The sequence below is a fragment of the Triturus cristatus genome, chromosome 1_2 (assembly GCF_964204655.1).
Source record: "Triturus cristatus chromosome 1_2, aTriCri1.1, whole genome shotgun sequence".
NCBI classification, from domain to species: Eukaryota; Metazoa; Chordata; class Amphibia; order Caudata; family Salamandridae; genus Triturus; species Triturus cristatus.
The window spans coordinates 362,670,081-362,684,858 of record NC_140580.1 but is presented as its reverse complement, the minus strand read 5'-3'; the positions used below and the strand labels follow the sequence as shown (position 1 = coordinate 362,684,858).

The window sequence follows — 14,778 nt, the reverse complement described above, 5'->3', positions numbered from 1 at the left end:
AGTATTGGGATGGTATAAACACAGGGCAACAGCAGCTGGTATAAAATGTTTATGAACAAAGTTAGGGCAACACGCTATTCCTGTTGAAAGCCCCACCCTAACATGCAGCATATTTCAGAACAGCTTAAGGGAAATTGCAACTGTGTAAAACGGCATAAATACCACCAAAAACATGGCTCCTCATTACAAGGGGCCCAGTCTGAGGACTGCCTGCTCTCTTTTGAAAGGCCCTGTGCTGTGCAAGAATCGGGGTTGACCCTGGCCTGCAGGCTCCCCATCACTAAAAAAAACAACTAAAAACGAACTGGCACTTTACTGAAGCCCAAAATCTGTATCTTAAATGCATTGCGCTGCCCCACTGGAATGTTGCTGCTTCTGTCCATCAGTTTGGACATTGAACGCAACATTACATATGAAACAAGCACAGACTATTGGCTTTGTCAATGGTTGTAGGTTGCTGAAGATAAATGAGCAACTATCACTGTGCTGTATATAAGGTTGAACATGTTCTGTGTTTTCACATGGGGAAGCTGTGGCCTACGGTTAGGGCAGGCAACCTTCTAGTACAGCAAGCTGTGGAATGTCTTTCATAAGTCACTACATCAATCGAAATGTCACATTAGCACATTAGCAATGTGAATACTTGGCAGCTATGATATTAACCACCTAGATGAAACTCCCATCTCTCTCCAGCAGGTAAATTAATCACCAGAGTTTACTTGACACTGTGTGTTGGCCGAAAACTGCTCAATATACAAGGAACATTGTAGTATTTTTAACACCTCTGTACTGCTACAAAACTGCAAAACAAAAGTCCCATTACTGAAGAGAAGAGTATTTTTGAAGTGCAGGCCTATTTAAAACACTGCCCCTGTTACTGTGCCGGTTTGTCCCTGTGTCCAAGGACAAGGCCAGAGCCTGCAACCCACTCCCTTTACACATAAAAGAGAAAGCCCCATAGCTGCCAAGGTTTCAGACTGCAATGTGTGACGTTTCATATTTTCAGTGAAATTATGAGTGACATTTTAATGACAATGAGTGACACCTTCACGAGAGTAACATTAAGCAATGAAGATGAGGGAAACACGCTGGGGTTGAATAAAAAAATGCAACATAAATGAGTAGAAATGTTTTTTTCAAGCCTCCAGGGAGCAGCGCGCGCACTTCAAATGGCGGCATATTGATGTGCTATTAATGAGATTGATATAGTGCTACTAATTAATGAATTTTGAGACTATGGAATTGTATTCTTTTTTTTTTTTTGTAGGCTCCTCTTGCGAGATTTTTTTTATAAAAGTGATATTGTAATGTTGGTCGGGTAACTATCATTTAGAGAGCACCTAGTGCTGGACAGAAGCTCTCTACCACTTTTTCCTTAATCTACTAACCTTCATTGTTCTACAGTGCTGACTTTTCACATAATACATAATTTCATTGCCCATCATAGAAGCATTCTCACAGTGCTTACCAGTAAAAAACGTTCACGCTGCCCTGGAGTGCCAGTTTGTCATACCAGCAGCTAGTGCCATCATGGCAAGATTCCATACTTACACTCCAGTGCCAGCTTCTCACACTGTCCACCACTGAAAGCTCCTCACACTGTCCACCACTGAAAGCTCCTCACACTGTCCACCACTGAAAGCTCCTCACACTGTCCACCACTGAAAGCTCCTCACACTGTCCACCACTGAAAGCTCCTCACACTGTCCACCACTGAAAGCTCCTCACACTGTCCACCACTGAAAGCTTCTCACACTGTCAAACATGACCCAGTATCATAGGCCAAGCAGTGATACCTTCTCACACTGCCCACCGCTGGCCATTCCTCACACATCCAGCAGTGGCAGCGTCTCTCATTACCCACCAATCACTGTGCCTCAAACTGCCCACAGGCGCCTGCTTAAGTAACCCTGAACTGTACTTTAAGTCTCTGATACTGCCTATTGGTGGGAGATTTTCACCCTGATCACCAGTGCTGCTCCCTAAACCACTTTTCTGTGCAAAACTCAACGGACATGAGGCTCTCACTCTGCCACCCAGTGACAGTTTCTTTCTTGACCTTCCAGTGGCAATTTATCACACCTCCTGTCAGTAGCATATTTTCACACTGATCACCAGTGCCCCCAAGTAGCAGTATTTCACACTACTCATCTGTAGTGTACCAGCTCCACACAAGGCCTCAGCTAATCACATCATCAGTCACTCCACTCTTCTCATGCTGCCAAAAGAGCTCAGTGAGATAAAAGCTTGCTACAGACATCTGCTTGACATGCAACCGCCTCAGTCTTTCATCTTTTTGACAGCGCCTAGACATGGCGGTACCTTGCAGGCACTCGAACCACCAGAGTCAGCTGCTCACACGGGGCCATCAAGTTAGCTTCTCGTAGTGTCAGCTTCTTACAGAGCCCCTGGGCCATCGCATAGCACTGCCCATGAGTACATTCCATAATTATGATACACTCAGGTCAAGGTTCTCACACTGCATAGCGGTAGTGCCATCTTCACACACTCCTGAACACTTCCAGCTTCCTAAAATATCCTCTTTTGCCAGCTTCTCGCAAGGGAGGAGCTGCAGGTCAATTCCAGGGCAGGATCTCCTGGGTAGGAACCTGCAAAGCCCCCTTACCTTGGTCTAGCCCCAACTGAAGAAGCAGGTGCTTGTCATCTGAGGTTTCATGCACCTGAACGGGGTGCACGGGGACCATTGTAAAACTCTGTGTAATGCCAAATGTGGAAAAAATATCCATCAATCTGGTTACCTGTATTTCATAATCCGTGGAGCATTACAAGCACTTCTTATAATCATTGGTAGCTGGAGTGATAATACCTACAGTGTAACTGTAATACTGCACCCACTTGTTGCAAATTAGCATAGATTTATGACCATGCCCACCAGAAACAATGTTTCTGCCACTTATCTCCCAACATGCTCTGAATGTGTTTGAAAGAGGGGCAGGTACGTCAACATCGGAGCTGGTTTTGCAATATTTTCTGGATATTTTCTAGATTTGACAATCTCTGCAGTTGAAATCTGGAAAGGGCCAACATAGAAAGCCAGATCCCTCCTGGCCCTGTCAAAAGGAGAGCAAAGTAATATGAGTTGAGGACTCTGTGTTTTACCAAAAATAGCCATAAACTGTTGCACGAACATTCCAAAACTTCACACCAAAGTGCTTTGGTTTTAAATTAATGGCGTTAACCAGACAAAAGGGACTTTGCTAAAGTAGGATAACACAAGAGTCACATTTGGCCTGATCAGCTACAAACCTCTGACTTTTTGCTACAAAGTGCAAATTACACTGAGCCATAAAAGGCTGAAAACGATATAGGTCTTCGGTGAACTTTTCAGGTGCGCTAAAACAGAGGGCGCATAAGGAATCGTCCATGAAGGACTCATGACTAAATTACTCCCTCCTGTATTTGGGGTGGGGTTGACCTCACGGTGAGCAGTGGGATTCAATCCTTCTTCCTTTGATGGTGGGTTGATCACCTGAGTCAATATCTCTAGAAGAAATGCACGCTTTTGATGAGTGACTTCAAGAACCTCTTGGATTCTACTTACTGTGTGTGCCACTGCCTGCATTGGTATCGGACTCCATTTTCTGGGTATGACAATCTGTCACAAACACAGCAATTTGAGAACGTGGATTTCGAAGCCAATCTCTATCTCGCCACATAGAGGTCGACTCAACCCTCCAGAGGGTTGAGTCAAGGATGGTAATGAAGATTCATACAAAGGGGTGAAGGTGGTGAGTAGAAAGAGCTACACTCCTGGAGGCTGGTGTTCAGAAAACCCAGACTGGAATCCCTGGCGCATAGCGTCTCATGACCATACTATGAATCGTCAAAGTCTCCAACTACTGGCGGGAGAACTCAAACTACTAAAGTTTTGATACAATAGGAAATAAGTTACATATAAGGGTATCACAGTACTAGACTTACTCCGTGCAAGCAGAGGGATTGCTGTTACTGCCATTCAGCATACCGTGAGGCCTGCTCTGGATCCAAATATAAAATGCCAATGCTGCACTAGGAGGACAACACAGCAGGTAACTACAAATAGTAAAGTAAGGAACTAGAGGACAGAAGAGACCTGACCTAGGAAGAAAACAACAGCTGTGAAGGAAATGAACAAGCCAAGTGTGAAGAGTGCATTTTCCACTGCCCTGTGTACCATCTAAGTTCCTCATCTTCTCCGTCCTAACGTGTCTTATGGCCGATGGTTTACATCAACCTGCTAAACTATCAATCCACAGTATCAAACTACCATCATATTGTCAAGGTAAGCAGATGTTAAGTTGAGAATAGTAAGCCTTTATTCCTCAATACATACTTATCTTCGTGATATGCTGGCGGTCAGTATCATCAATACAATATTTTGGCCGGGTGACATTAAGCCCCGTACTGTGACATATAACCCATTGATTTGTTTAACTTTCCAACATCTCAGAGGTTATTGGCAAAGGTCTATCCATTAACGCATGAGGAAACGATAGCTGATTAATTGGTGATTCACTTAACTTGTACAGTGTTAACTAAAGAGTGTAATTTTGGCAACCCTTTTAAATGGATCCACCACGAACAACACTGTAATAAGATGCATGTGCAATGAATAGTTTTCTCCAAACATCAGCACATTAGTTTAATCCAATTTGTCAATACTCCTCCTGTAAACCAGGTTCCTTCGACTTTAGACAAGTTTATAATATATGAAAATACATAATTGAATATTAACCGGGTGAGTGTTTATATCCGCAGAATAAAATAAAGGACGTTCAGATTTAGAAAAAATAGTTTTACTTGTTTTCTCCTTTTCCGTTAAGTCAACCTAAGCACAGGAGCCTGGCAAAAATGACCAATTCAAAATCCTTTAGAATACCCTCTGCAAACAAAACACTATAAAACCATTTCCGTTCAGTGTCCCTGTGGACAAATGAGAGTTCCTTACAGAGTGTATTATCCCTGTAATACACCCAACCTGTGTAGATAGTAAGACCTTCCTGGGGCAGGTACTCCAGAGACTGCCTCAACATCTTCCTTTCACTTTAGCTGGGCACTAAAGTAACTCTGTCATTCAAAGGGAGCAAACAGTTACCATGTGTTTTCTCATTCATGCTTTCCGCCTTCTGCCTCACATATCGGGATCTGGGGATAATCTAATATTAATGCACCCCAAATCAGCTGCAGCATGTCTTACCTGGGTTCGCTTGAATTCCTGAAGTTTTCTTGCTTTTGTAGTGTCAAGTGGCAAAATAAAGAGACCGAGACCGAGGCCGATCCATCGTCTCCCTTTTATGGCCATTGCACTTGCACGGTATTCGTTCTTGCAGCAAAACACGGACGTCACTTCCGGCGCTCCTGGATTTGCGTCAGCATTGCAAGACGAGGTCACCGGCTTAATTCAGATGCCTCTGTGGTTGCCAATCCTGAGAACCTCATACAATTTGGATGAAGAGTGGAGATCCCTCAGAACTCACACAACTCACCAGTGAAGGCAGTTCCGATTCCTGCTCTCACTGGGGAAAAACATCTCGGAACAATTAAACAGCCGCAACAAGAAACGAGCAGAGCCGTCTCCTCGAAGGTAATCCATGTATTTTTGGCAGAGAGAAGTGGGGAAAAAAACAGTATGCAGTGTAGAAGTGGCAGTGTCTGGAAGGTAGGTGATGGCCGTGGGTAATCCCGATGTCTCCTTTGCATAAAGCAGCTTAACCATGCAGTCCGCAATTTTACTAGGATTCCGTGGGCACTGGAATTTCTTGCTGCTGTGGTGGAAGGATTACTCTTGTTTCGGAGAGTGTATCGGAAAGGTCCAGGTTCATGTGGCGCCAGGGCTGTGTGCACAGAGGGTCACAGGTACAAGTTCCTGTGGTGCCAGTGTCAGTGTGTACAGAGGTTCACAGGTACAGGTTCCTGCCACGCAATAGCTGTAGAGGCTCATAGGTGCACATTATTCTGGAGATATGGCTCCGTACAGAGATTCACATATACAGGTTTCTGTCAGGGCTGTGTGTACAGAGGTTCACAGGTTGTACTGCCGTGAGACTGTATAGTGGGAAATCAACAGTCTCAAACTATAACACGATTTGCACTTCTCCCGTCACTGAACCATATCTTATTTGGGTAATAACAATCATAGATTTTTTTCTGATAAGGCTGAGGCTGAACACTGCCCATTTTCTGGTGGCTTATCCAGTACAAGGTTCTTATTGTAAGAATTTGCAAGTGTGTCCATGTGAAGGTTCCCCTACACAAAGCACGATGCATGTTTTTATCCTTTGCTAATTTAATCTGCACTGAGGAGATTTACATATTGTCAGTTATAAAACCAACTAATTTAATTTTAGACAATGTAGCACTGCAATCGTGTTTTTACAATCTCGTCCATCGCACAATCTGTTTCGCAGTAGCATGTTTTATACAAAGTGCTATACGTCAGAGGGTAACCTTACACTGTTGAATTAATTTGGAATTAAATATTTTTTACTTTGGAATGTTTTTAGCTATTTCATTTTAAGTTTTTGAAGACCTCTCTTCAAGAGACAGGCTAGTCTCACTGTAACACCTCTACAATTATGGTCACAACATCTTTGCTCCACCACCTCTCAGAGGTGTGCAGATAAAACGTTATGTTTCATCAACTTGAGCCCATACACTGAACTGAAAGACCAACATGAACTAGACCAAGCACTCTGCTGCCAGCGGTTGTTTGTTACTACACCCTTTGTCCTATAACGCCTGCTAATCCATCGCCTCCGCTACATTACCTAAAAATCTCATCCCCCGACATCCTCCTAATTTGCTTCATTTTATGTTACCCCACAATATTTGTTAAGTAACAGTTCCATTTAAGCTATATCATAAATTACATCTGACTATATAATGTCAGGCAATGTACAGGGGAACTACCCTGCCAGCAGGAAGGATAGGGCACTATGCCAATATACCGAATAACCGTGACTGCAGCAGAGATTTTAATAGTATTGTGGACCCCACTCCAGATAGGTCTCACCTGCCTTTACGAGACTCCCTGTTTGTCAGACAGGCCCAGAAGTTTGTTTGCTGGCAGCTCCAGCGAGGACATGTCAACTCATGGAGGCGCACCCACCAGATGACCAGGGATCACTTTTTCTTTTTGGGTATACACGAGCTGCATGTCCACCTCCGCACATTCCTTTGTACCCAGTGCAGGATGTTGAAAATCTGGCTAGGATGCTTTTCGATCACAACCTGGTCTTGGCCCATATCAAACGCTACATCGGAGTGCCACTTTTCTAGAACAACTGGCCCTCGATTATTACCCTTGAGGAAGCTGAGTTGTTGGGCGGTGATATTACGCTTTTAGAGATCAAAGCTATGGTAAAGAATACGGCCCGTGGAAAGGTGCTTTCCTGATTCGCGGGCCAGCAGTATTGCCATTCGTTTCCACGCCCTGAGAGTTCTTTCACCTGCTTCTGAATCCCTAGTGGTTTCACTGGTTTTCCTAGAGAGCTCATGGGAATGAGGCATTGTTGAATGCAGTGTTTGTAGAAAACACGTGCATGGCTCGAATACTCCCGATATACTGCCGCAGTGCCTGGAACTAATACCCCACAGTGCCGATTGGTGCGGGTTGACGGAGTGGGTGGCCTCTGGTATTACTCCTGTGGGCAGTCTGTTTCATGCAGGGGTGCTGCTCCAATTAGCAGACCTGCGGCTGGAGTATGAGTTGCCGGGGGGTCAGTCCTTATTGCATAGGGTTGTGGTAGCAGTGATTAAGAAATATCAGAGCTGTTATCTTATTTGCACATCTGCAGGCACTCATAGAGCGATCACGTGCTTCTATCGGGCACTCAGAGCGGATATCGGTGCTCCCCTGACTGGGTTCAGGTAGAAATGGGACGAAGATCTAGGGGTCCAATCCAGGAGGCAGACTGGTCAAAAATTATGAAACAACTTCCAAACGTGTCTGGGATTGCCCAGTTTAAATTAACTAATTTTTATTTCCTTTACCGGGCGTATGGCAGGGTGAACAGGTTTTACTGTACAGCCATAGTGGACCCTCATGTGATGTATTCCTTGCAAACACACATACCCTCAGTACAGGCACTGACCATACATGTACTACACAGTACTGTCCTATACCTGTCCTGTACCCTTCCCAAGCACACATACGTCTAGTGCAGTCACTACTCCTGCACTGCGCAGCACTCACCATCTACCCGAGGTATGCTAAGTGTGAGTTACACACAGAGTAACAGAACTTCAAAAAGGTTAGTGACTCTGCAGGCCTCACTCCTAGTGACACAGGTTAAAAAAGCCTGTTTACTTGCACTCAGCACTACACGGTATGCTGCTGCCCCTGCCCCCACACATGTGCTGCTTAACTTTTGTTGAAGGCGGTAGCCTTCCACAACTATGAGAGTAGTGCTTTAAGCACCTCTCCTGATCCAACAAGACCGCAATCCATGAGACAGGCCTATGTCATTGCGCACAACCATGCAGTGGCAGCTGATGACATTTGAAACTGGTGGGGGGGGGGGGGGGGTAAAATGATTGGCCTACTGCACTGAGCATTGCAAGCGAGCCTGAACAACAGTTGCTTTACTTTTTCTCTCCTGGCATCCTCTTTCTATGCTACTTTTCTTTATTTGTTTCCGACTTTCCCTTTATTTACATACGTGCTTCGTTTACTTTCTCTTGCTCTCATTCAGATTATTTCTTTTTTCTGTCTTGCGTTCTTTCTTGCCCTTTTTCTTTCTTCCCTCCTTTCTTGCCTTCACACCTGTCCCATCTTTCTCACGCCCCATCCGGAAAAAAAAACCATGTTGTCGGAAAGAACACATTAGTCAGAACAGTGCGCACACATCCAAAACAGGTCAGATGACCTCAGCCAGCTCCCAGCATCACTGCACTTTTCATAAAACAATATGCCTCCCAAGAGAACAAATAACATGCTTAACAAGCAATCACCCAACATCACACAATGAGACGGATTAAAAGGTGTACTGTGGACTCCAACAAGATGCCCTAGCCCTCGAACATTATGTCGGGCAATAAACAGACCAAACTTCAGCAGGCACATACCTTAGTTGTCAAAGATCTCTGGCAGCACGAATATTACTCTAAGCATCAAAGTATGCACATAACGGTGTTCTCCCAGGTATGAGCTTCAACCAATATTGCTGGGGCAAGTATCAACACCCAGACAGCCCCAACAGACAGAAACACAAAGACCCTCCGCAATCGACTACAATGCATCCAAAACGCCTCGGCACGACTGATCCTCTATGTACCACGACACGACCACATCACCCCCCACCTAAGAAACCTGCACTGGCTCCCCGTCAACAAGAGGATATCCTTCAAGCTCCTAATCCACGCACACAAGGCACTCCACAAGACCGGCCCAGCCTACCTCAACAGACCGCTCTCCTTCTACACCCCCAACCGCCAGCTACGCTCCGCCGACCTCTCACTCGCCAGCGGTCCCACGCATCTGAAAAACAACCACCGGCGGGAGAGCCTTCTCCCAACTCGCCGCCAAGACATGGAACATCCACCCACTGAGCCTATGACAGACCCAAGACCTGCTGACCTTCAGGAGGACACTGAAGACCTGGCTGTTAGATCAGTAGCGGCCCCACCTCCCCCCCACCCCTGAGCGCCTTGAGACCCTTTGCGGGTATGTAGTGCGCTTAACAAATGACTGATTGATTGATTGTCCTTTATTTACATGACACCCTGCTCCGAAGGCTTGCCTGCGGTGACGTATGAGATAAAAGGGGATTTTGAGGCTTGGCAAGTAGCTTTAAATGCCAAGTCGAAGTGGCAATAAACTGCACGCACGGGCTCTACAATGGCAGACCTGAGACAGGTTTGAAAGGCTACTTTTATTGGCGTAATCAGTGCTAGAAGCTCACAGATTACGTTGCAAGTACAAGGCCTGGGTATATGATATACCACTTTACAAGGGACATATCAGTAATTCATGACAAAAGTAAATCTTGAAAACGCCGCTACAAGAGCATTGTTTGTTTGTCAGGTGTAAATACCTTTTAGCGGCCTTCCATTAGCCAGGAAAATAATGAACTGAGATGTTTGGCATCATAAAATAATACCAAGTGAGGGAGTCAAAGTATTGTCTGTGCGAGAAAGAATCACAGATCAATTTCCATATTTAAAGACTATGGAAGCAGAAACAATGATGCCAGTGAATAAAGGAGGACAACTTGGAAAAGGAAAGAAACGTGGGCCATACAAAAAATGGTTATTAGAGGTAAGCGCACATTATAAGACATTACACCAAATCTGTTCAGAGGACACTTCAATCTACAAAACAGATTTACTCACAACCGTCAGTAACCTCAGGAGACACTCTCTTCTATAAGGACAATTTTTATTAAAGACTGCTTTCTACACCAGTCACTTTCAACTAAGATGCAGTTAACAGTGCTACAGATGGCTCTTCTTTCTTTTTGAGGCAAGAATGTGAAAAAGGCTTCCTTGCAAAGAGTATGATCTGCTCTGCATGAGTTTCGTTTTACCCTGCTGTTTTCTTTCTTGTGATAGTTTAGCTAGGCAGGCCATTAATAGAAGGAACATGTAAGTAATTACATTATTAGCTATGTACTTAATATATTACTGTAATCATCTCCTAATTCATGTTCTGCGGAGACAAAGCATTGTGTTGTGGAATTAAATGGTGCAGCAAGTTTAACGTGATCACAAAGTTAATATCAACAGACAGAGGGTTGAGGCTTATAATACTCCACACCTGACAATACAATATGTGAGCAATAAAACAGTGCAAAGAACCATGGAGTACACCCTTATATACTCATATACCAGGAAATGAACATTTCCTAATCTGACACAAACACAGTAGGTTCAGCACTGAGCAATGTATCAAGGTAATCAAAACAGTCTGTGTGCACATTGAAAAACTCCCAGTCCTCAGTAGTTTCTTTTTGTTCAAAGTCGTTCTTTATTTAATTTCTTGTTAAAATTCAATGACCATAGCAGACGCGTTTTGTCCCGCTCAGGGACTTCTTCAGGGCTCCACAATATATCCTAGAACTTTCACTGTTGACATTGTCATCAGTCTGTAAAAGGTCAGTTGTTCAGACAATTTATGAAGTACTCCTTTCCATTTTACCGGCTCGGTAACCGGCAGCGTTTACGTGCGTCTATTTCTCAGTTTGGAGTGATCACAAAGTTATAATGTCCACTTTTGAGAATACATTATTAACATATTAAGTCACCAAACCAGCTTCTCTGATTTGCATGAAGCCAAATCAATACCACCACACTCAACCAACTGAAGATTATTTTACCGAAACAGTATTTGTTCATTCTCATGTTCCATCCTAATAGCCATGCATATATGGTGAATGCACACAAGACACAAAATAATGAATGCTGTAGGTACAAGAATTGCTCAACAACTGGGGGACTTTTAGAAGTCACAAAAAGACCTGTTCTAAACGTGACCAAGTGCAGAATTGAATTAATCGGTCCTTTTTCTGCATGAGAGTAGACAGAACATTTCATTGAAGAAGCAGATCACAACATTATACAATATGCAGCACCGAAGTAAGTAAAAGAAGGATCATTGCAGACTTCAAGCATAGCAGATGACATCATCCCCAAAGGTACAGTATAAAATTCTAAACTCCTTTTTATACTGCTTGCATTAACAATTTGATGTATGAATGTATATAGTTTGAAAGCACATCACTTGCAAAAATGAAGGTCCTAATCAACCCACATTGAGTTTCTGCCACAGAAAAATTAATTGGTTACTGACGTATAATACATTTACAATCTAATTACAACATAATTTGCTTACTAAATGTACAATGACATACTTTCTTTTGTTATAGTTCTTCATACATCACCTTCTGCAGAGCAGTGTACATTGCATTCAGACAACTGTACAGCAATACTAGATTATACCCCACCAGTAGATGACACAGATGAAGATCCAATTTACGCTGTTTGGGTTACGCTTTGTAGCAGCTTAAAAGGTGAAATGGATGCTCTGCTTAAAGATGATTTAATTAATGACTCGGATTCGGATTTGGAACAACTTTTGGATCAAGTTGGATATACCATTCAAAATGAGTACGCAGAAATTCAAATTTGTTCTGATCAAACTAATACCACAGATGAATCGTCACCTATTTTTGAGGGCTCCAACAAATGCTTAGGGGTGTTCATACTATTGCTTTGTTGTGTTATTTGTTTTCGCTTGAGTGATGAGGCAGCTGGCTATATGCTGAATCTCATCTATTTGCTCTTGCCACGTGATAATAGAATGTTCAAAACTATATATCACCTTCACAAATATATCAAAAAAAGTGTTAAGGCCCCAAATATTACTTACTATTGTGCCACTTGCTATACACATGTTGATAAAAACACTCAGACCTGTCCTAACCAACACTGTATGAAAGATTTGATTCAAAGTGACTCCGTGTCTTATTTCATTCAGCACAGCCTAATTGAACAGTTAGACTATGTTTAGGCGAAAACATTTTACAGAAAAGGTGAGGAAACATCGATTTGATCACTATATGGAGAATGAGAAACGAACAATGAAAGATGTATATGATGGGGAAATGTATTTGGATTTATTCAAGAGTGGATTCCTGAAAAACCCTAACAGTCTTTCATTTGCAATGAACACAGATGGTGTTCCTGTATTTAAAAGTCCCAAAATATCAATGTGGCCAGTGTACTTAATGGTAAACGAGCTGCCTGCATCTCAAAGAAAACTGCGTGAAAATATATTACTATATAGTATTTGTTTTTCTGCAAGTAAGCCAATAATGTGGTCTTTCTTAAAGCCATTATATATTGAACTTAAACAGCTGGAAAGTGGAGTGTCATTTAACGATCACAACAATTGTAGTTTTACTTGCCACGCTACCCTTCTGACAATCACATGTGATTTACCAGCTTGTTGTCTTGTTTCAAACAACACCCAGTTTAATGGGAAGTTTGGGTGCTGACATTGTCTACAAGAGGGTGAAGTCACTGTGTCAGGAAAAGGGCACTGTAGAGTATTTCCTTACAATGCTGAAAACCCAAAAGGCCCACAAAGGACACTCGATAGTACTAAATCAGATGTAAACAGTGAAATAGCAAATATCGAGAGTGGACTTTCTGATTAATATGTAAGAGGGATCCAAGGTCCCATGTGGTTCATGTTTTTGAAACCTTTTTGTGTAAGCAGAGGATTTGTGATTGATTACATGCATGGTGTATGTAGTGGCACTATGAAATTGATGATGGCTATCTGGTTCACTAAAGAATATAAGCATCATTCATACTCTTTTTATGAAAAAGTCAAAGTAGTTAATGGCTATTTGAATCAGATAAAACCCACACTAGATGTTAGTAGAGTTCCAGGGTTTGTTGATGAACTACCATATTGAAAGGCCTCAGAGTTTCGAAACTTTCTTTTATTTTATAGAATGCCGGTGTTAAAACATGTTTTAGATAGATCACGCTATTTACACTTTTGTGTACTTATGAAAGCAATTCATAAGCTATTAAATGATGACATTAAACAGGAAGATTTAAATATAGCAGTACAATGTTTACTTTTGTTTGTGCAACTGTTTAAGGATTTATATGAAAAACGATTTTTGACAATGAATGTTCATCAATTGGTCCACTTAGTTGACAGTGTAAGAGCAGCAGGGCCTCTGTTTACTGCTAATTGTTTTGTTTTTGAAGATCTTAATGGTTTCATTTTACAACATGTGCATGGCACAGTAGGTATAGAAACACAAATTCTAGATGCAGTAAATATGATACATGTAATACCTGTGTTAATGGAAAATCATTTGCCTCCTGATTGTGTTGAGGCACAATTTTACCAGAGTATGATGTGTTCATGTAAGAGAAACAGACGATACTTAAAAATTGAAAATTGCATTTACAGTGTTGGTTCTACATACCCTTACAGCTTAACAGAGAATGAATATATACCAGTAACTTAGATTACTCATATTTTAAGCTCTGATGTAGTAGCCTACAACAAAATATTTTTACAACAAAGCAATATTCTTGTTTACAGCTCAAATTACACTAGTATTCAGAGGTGAGACCAAAGTGTAATAAAATATGTAACAGAATCTGGAGTGTTTGTCTATGGCAGGGTGACTAGAATCATTCAGTATAAGCAGGCAGACATGTCTGTTAACCTAGCACTCATGGTTCCACTTAAGTGTGAATCCTATGACATCAGGGAACCAGTTCATCTGGTTGTAGTAGATAACAACATCACAGCTATCAGGATATCAATGATAAAATGTGCCTGTTTTTACATTGAGGTAGAAAATGAATCATTTGTAAGTGAAATGCCAAATTGATTTGAAATAGATTAAGGCAAATCATGCTAGAAAGTTCTCCTACATGCATGTCTCTTTTTATAGTGCATTTGATTAGAAATCATCTTGATAAGCATTCTTAGCCTGTGCTCAGCGACACCTACGCAGGGGTCCTAGACTGCTCATAAAACATAGTAATGTTGGCCACATAATAAAGTGTATATCAATATAGAAGCAAAATGTACAACTGAACATTCAAAAATGTATTTATAAATGTGCAGCAATATGAAATTGGAGGCTAAAAATTCATTTGGTATCCTCAAATTTATTTTTCGGAGCAGAGCAAGTACATCAAATACAATACAGTATGGCCAATGGGTGGTCTCAATTGATTTTAGAAAATTTCAACCTACCCATTACAAATTCAAATCCATTACAAGATAAGTGTTGGGTTTGT

General features: G+C 42.1%; 1 pseudogene; it reads left to right on the top strand.

Annotated features, from left to right (window-relative positions):
- Positions 1–10,183: 10,183 nt before the first annotated feature.
- On the top strand, positions 10,184–14,363 carry LOC146867363 (uncharacterized; annotated as a pseudogene).
- The last annotated feature ends 415 nt before the right edge of the window (positions 14,364–14,778 follow it).